The sequence below is a fragment of the Temnothorax longispinosus genome, unplaced genomic scaffold (assembly GCF_030848805.1).
Source record: "Temnothorax longispinosus isolate EJ_2023e unplaced genomic scaffold, Tlon_JGU_v1 HiC_scaffold_616, whole genome shotgun sequence".
Taxonomy (NCBI): Eukaryota; Metazoa; Arthropoda; class Insecta; order Hymenoptera; family Formicidae; genus Temnothorax; species Temnothorax longispinosus.
In genome coordinates this window covers 1-6,308 of record NW_027270469.1, presented here as the reverse complement: position 1 = coordinate 6,308, position 6,308 = coordinate 1, and the positions used below count along the sequence as shown (strand labels likewise).

The following is a 6,308-nucleotide window of genomic DNA, read 5'->3' as shown; positions in this document are numbered from 1 at the left end:
TTCAACAGCGTAAGCACTTTCTCTCGACCTATTTCTTTCTTGGCGAGAATTCCCGTTCCTCCACAGATCATCTTCAACGTCACGTTGTTGGTTCGACCGCTACAAACGTCTTTGGCAACCTCAAGAGTGGAGTCCGTAATATTCCTACATCCGGAGAGATCCAACAATTGTAATTCAGGCGAGGATCGGATGAGCGTTGTCATGGCCCGATCGCTAAATAGACATCTTCGGCACTGAAATTCTTTTAAGCCACGCACGTTTTCCAAGCCATCGTCGGTAAGTAGACGCGTATAACTGACGACTAATTTTTCGAGTCTTACCAACGTAGCGATAGCCGTTAATCCGACATCGGTCACGTAGTAGCAACCTGTTGGATATAAAAGAATAATTTTAAAATAGGATAAAAAAGTGGCAAATATGCATATATATACACACACACACACACACACAATTGTAATTTACCCGAAATGTCTACGTTGGTAAGCTGCTGACAATGTTGTACTAAATCGATGAGGAAATGGTCCGATACCTTAGGATTGTGCGTGATTTTTAAAACTTGCAGATCGACAAGGTGAATTACATGCGACATATCCGTCGTTTGTGCGAAAGGAAAGTATCCGTTGAGCTCCAATGTTGTCAGACTTTTGCAATGCTGACCGACAACTTGAAACGTGCCTTCAGCTATACGGTGACATTTCCTTTTCGCTAGATGTTTCAAATTTTCGAGCTTCTTCAGTGCCTGTAACAGACGTGACAATATCGGATGTATCACCGATCGAAAAGTTAAAAGTGAAAAGTGAACAACAATCTATATTTACCGTTGAAAGGTGAGTGTCCCCAAGACAGTAGCAACGGTCCAATATAATTGTACGCATAGTTTGCGCTGGCAAGCGCGATAAGCATTTGCCCGAAATGTAATTTCCCGTTATCGCGAGATATTCAAAGTTTTCATTTAGCGCAAACAGACGCTTTAACTCGCTGTCGCATTTGGACGTAACTGATCCTAAATGAAACTCGGTTATGTTTCTACAACGTTTTCCCAATGCACGTATATCTGACGCGGAAACTGTAAGCGCGGTAACGTCGATATTCGTTAGATTAGGACAAAGTTGCCCGATAACGGTCAACGTGTCTTCGGTCAAAGAATTATTCGGGTCATTTAGGTTTATTCGCGTTAAGAATTTGCCACATTTAAGCAATATTTTGCGAAGTACAACCGTAGGGATGGTATGGGTGTACGCGATACCCCACGTAGATGGCGAGAGATCCAACGTCTTGGTAGTCTCCAGCGCTTGCAAACTGTAAATTAATATACACTACAAAAACAAATGTGTCATTTTTACACATTTTAAGTGCGTTATTCATTGTAGACACTTTTTACACACTTTATCGTGTGTAAATTAAATTCACTTCAGGTGTGTTTTTAATTTACACACGATAAAACGTGTAAGAAGTCTACAATGAATAATGCACTTAAAATGTGTAAAAGTAACACACTTGTGTTTGTAGTGTGCAGTCTTCAAAAATAAAGATATTATTTACTAAAATAAAGTTACATTAACGTCACATTAATCCAAAAGTGTGCCACGCTTTATTATAAAAGTGTATGCCACGAAACAACTTATATACAAGTTGTGCAATGTGCAGTTCCGTCATCATTCTTATATCATCGTTCGTCATTATTTTAAATTTGAGAAACGGATCTTATCGGATGCCATCTATCGGATGATCTGATACCAGACGGCAACCAACCTCCTTAACACGCTTAAACTGTGTTGCTTTTTTCCGTGTTATTTTCGCTCGTGTGTTATTATCAACGTGTGTTGCATCGTAGAATATGTGTAAAATAGTATTTCTCGTATTGATTCAACACACTTTATGTGTGTTCGAATTAACGTGTTGCTGATATAAAGTGTGTACACCTTCTAACATGTTGAAACTACACGCTTACGTGCGTTGCAGAACGAATAAGTGTGTAGCATCAACACAGCAATCGCTCAGTACACGTGATAAAGTGCATTATGTTTTATTTCCACACACGTTAAACGCACGTCGAACACACTTATTTTTTGTAGTGTAGTAGGGGGATAATGTACAAGGTCGCGATATGTATAAAATGTTCGACGCACCATGCGTTTGAATAAGATCTATATACTCGCCTATCTCTATGCGCACTCTATCTACAATTGGCAAAAACAGGAAGATATGTTTCAAGCAATGGTCATTCAGCATATGGATTGATACATTTTCGGTGTCATTCGGCAGATGATACTTGTGAACGTATTGTTCCGTGCTGAGCTTTGTTTCGCCAGTTTCGGTCGAGTCCCCATTTCCCATCGTGTACAATAATGTCTGCTCCGTACTGTCAGGTTGATACCAAGAATATGCGGGCCTCACCGTTAAATATCTGTCGTGCAACGTTATGCGGTTCCTACTCCCGTCTCGCATCGCTCTGCGACAAACAATTGAACTTACAAACAACCATATCTCGTTGGTCAGTAATTCGAGTAGCGTATATAGCCGTAGCCTCCTTAATTGAAACTTACGTCGCTGCATCTGCCGCTTTGGTAAACGTGACGAACGCACAGTTATTTATCCCCCGATTTCTGTAAACCAAACGGCAAGCGTGGACGTTTCCGTACGTTGAAAAGCACGTGCGTAAATGGTTCTTATTTGTCTGGAATAAATAATGTTTGTCAGACAAACAAACAGATGGACGCCGGATAGTCGCCGGACAAATGTAATGGAATTATATATATGAGATTTGTGGCATAAAAATTGAGAGAAACAAAGACAAGATACAAACCTCCTGAGCCAAATTGCTGACGAATAATTTTCGTATCGGTACGCCGTCAATCATTTCCGAACGTAGGCAATCTGAGCGAAAGGACAGAGATGAGACACAGTAGTAGAAGACAGACGTGATTCAGCCGTCAAGTTTTCGTTCAAGATGCAAAACGAATATGAATATATTGATGCAAACGTAATCAGGCAGCTTACCGTCCGATACTATTACGCTTTCGGCACAATCCAATTCCGAATTATCGTCCATTGTTGATATTTCTATCTCGCCAAAAGCCTTGTTTCTTTACTTGGATGATTTTATTCGCTTCTATGAATTCTTCTTCGCACCGAGTCGCACGAGATTCCGAACATGGTCACGTGTTACGCGCAAAATGGAAAATTCAATCCTCGTGGGTCCCCCACCCTCCTTAAGGCAGTCGCACAACAAACGCGTGGCATAGGCTGCATAAGCGTAGGCGTGTAAGACCGCTCGACCGATGAGCATGTTATGTCGAATCAATATGGCGACTTTATGCCGGATGCTCATTGGTTTAGCGATCTTACGTTACGCTAAAGCTACGAGCTATGCACGTTTGTGTGCGCGCAATTGGCCTTTAGATATCCCCGTAAACGAGGGGAAACGCCGCGTGCGACAGAGTGGTGCGTGGACCAATTGTAAGGCTGCCGCGAATCGCCTGCGGCGAATTGAAAATGTGATTGGTCAACGCGCACACTCTGCCGCATGGCGTGTTTTTCCGCGTCTATGGAGTCTCGGCGGAAGACTGATAAATTCTTATGCAAATTTGTCGAATGAATACAAATAATAATAATAATAAAGTTACCGTGGAAAAACACCGAATATATGATTTGTTTCGAGTAAAAATACGAGCAAATTTATCGCAACGTTATAACGTTGGTCTTGAAAAATTTATAAATGTTGTCGTACGCGAACGTTCTTTCGACACGTACTTGTAAATTGAGTTGAAATAAATCAAGTTGCCTCGCGCAACTACGTGCGCGATCTGTACGCGATGTAATAAAAGTGTGCGCGCACACTTTTGTCCGCGCGATGTAAAACGTGCGACTGTTTTTAAAAAATTGGCGAGTACTTTGTCGAAATTGAAATTTCTTTCGACAGACTTGTGCGTTTGGTATAAAAACGGTTCGTCGCTTGACGAATGTATACGCGCAATGTGTACGATAGAAATTATACGCGTGCGTTTTTGTCCAAAATTTAACGTCTGACTTTGAAACGTAACGTTTTGTTCGTCTACGTTGATATTTCTTTTGACAGACTTTTCTAACTTTATCTAATTCGATTAAATTTGACGAGACTGCGAAAGCGTGTTTAAATTTCACGAGCTTAAGCCGTTTTCCACTAGATTTGACAAGCTTCCCTTATAGAAATTAAATACCGTAAGTGATTTTTTGGCTAGTAATTAATCACTTAAAAGCACTGTTAATAGTGCTTTTAATAGTGCTTTTAAATGATTAATCACTAGCCAATGAATCACTTACGGTATTAAATTTCTATGAGGGTTGAGCAGCCATTGTCCAATAGACACGGAGATATAGATCAACGCAGGCGCGTTCGGTTATCGCTTCTGTTTTTAAGTTTAAACGATCGTATTGCGTTTTCTTTTCGCACGTGTATCAAATTTGCCAACGTTTGCGAGACTGCGAAATTATTTTTTAATTTTACGAGCTGTAACCGTTTTCAACGACCGCGACAGGCGTGTTCGGTTCGCTTCGAACAAGTTTAAACTATATTCGTAAATAGCGATTGACGCTGCGTACGCCGTGTCTGTCTGTCTGTCTCTCTCTCTCTCTCTCTCTCTCTCTCTCTCTCTCTCTGTCCCTAGGGTCCCCCTAGGGTATGTCACTACTAGGGCGCTGCACGTGTGTCGCGTTCGGAAACGCATCGCGAGGGCGCCATCTTCATGTTCGTTCGCGACCTTGTCTATACGTTTGAACGGTACGTGGATTACAGTGATCTCTCCGTCGACCGGTACACAGAGTGTATACTACGTCACAGCGATCAAGATTCACTTATGCGTATCTGTTTCTCTCCGTCGAGTTTCACACATACGGTTTTACGCGAGTTGTATAACGGTGAGTGATTCGAAATCTGTGGATGTTAATTAACAGTGTTTTTTCGTGTGTGCAGAACGTAAGATTAATAACTGGATCGTGCCGAGTGCGAGTGCGCGGTCCACCGTTCAACGCGAACGGGGTGTGCCTTCGCCCTGCCGCGCGGTACCATACACACACGGATAAAACGTCAAGGAGATCCAGAGAGAGAGAGAGAGAGAGAGAGACGTCAAGGAAATTTGAAAAAAAAATTAAGGAAGAGAAGCTACACAACCACGTAAACGGCAAGTAATTTTATACTTTGCATGATATTTGTCGTTCGCGATTTCATACGTCGTAAAGTCTTTCAAAGTCGATAGTCGCGATACTTTGTACAAACAGTGGTGAAATGGTAAAATCTTGAAATCGATAGAATAATTTAGAGAAACGGTGCTAGCTCCATTTTTTCGTGATAATTTCGGTACTTGTGAAACTTTTTGCGGTGATTTATTATGTTATTCAATGATCAAAGCTCCGGGGACTGACCCAAAAAAGTAGGTCGCTTTGGATGGTACAGCCACCCCCACTTGTGCAAAATAAATTTGTTTTTCAAGTCATTTCGGTATGTCAGTCATTTTGCGCCATACTTCTTAGATATCATCTATATGACTATTAGGATAATTGACTGACAAAAAAATGGGTCGCTTGTAAGCGGTATGGCCGCCCAAAAGAGATAAAAAGAGAAAATAAAGTAGTCGAACAATCGTATCGTGATTATTAAATAATGTTACAGAATCGAGTAACGACCTTTCTGAGGATGAAAACATGTAAAAGAATATTTTTATTACTTTGTATTTCAATAGTACCGTGTGTGCTACGAGTAAGTCTAAATTATCCGAAATACAATTTTGCAAAATATTAAGTACGTAGCCTATAATATTCATAGGGTATGAAATAAATGTTTAAGTTTATTCAACAGTTTTCAATATTTCTTAAATATTTATACAGCAAAATATTTGTTTATACTGTTTACAGCTTCCTAACCTACTACTCTAATAGATTAGGAAGCTGTAAACAGTATTTTACGCCTATCTAAGTAGTAGTAGTATATTCCCCATAAAACTGCATAGTTTTATGTTGTAATGAATTTGTACCAATACCTTTGCCAGTAAAACGAATCAGCGACGTACTAAATACTTTCATCCTAACCAATATTAATAAAACGACAAGCTGATCGAGTTAAAAATAATGTAACGCTTGAAGAATATATTATATAAAGCACTAAGAAAGTTATATAAAAAACACGTTGTCATATGTACTTATTGTATGAAAACTATATATATATAATACTGACAGGAACTAAACGGAACTTGGGTACAACACTTTTAATAATTTTACAGTATTTACAACGGCGCTCCTAGCCGTAGCTTTGTTGAACATAATGAGTGGCATAT

General features: G+C 40.1%; 1 pseudogene; it reads right to left on the bottom strand.

Annotated features, from left to right (window-relative positions):
* Positions 1–17: 17 nt before the first annotated feature.
* Positions 18–3,052, bottom strand: LOC139824864 (putative RNA-binding protein EEED8.10; annotated as a pseudogene).
* Positions 3,053–6,308: the final 3,256 nt, after the last annotated feature.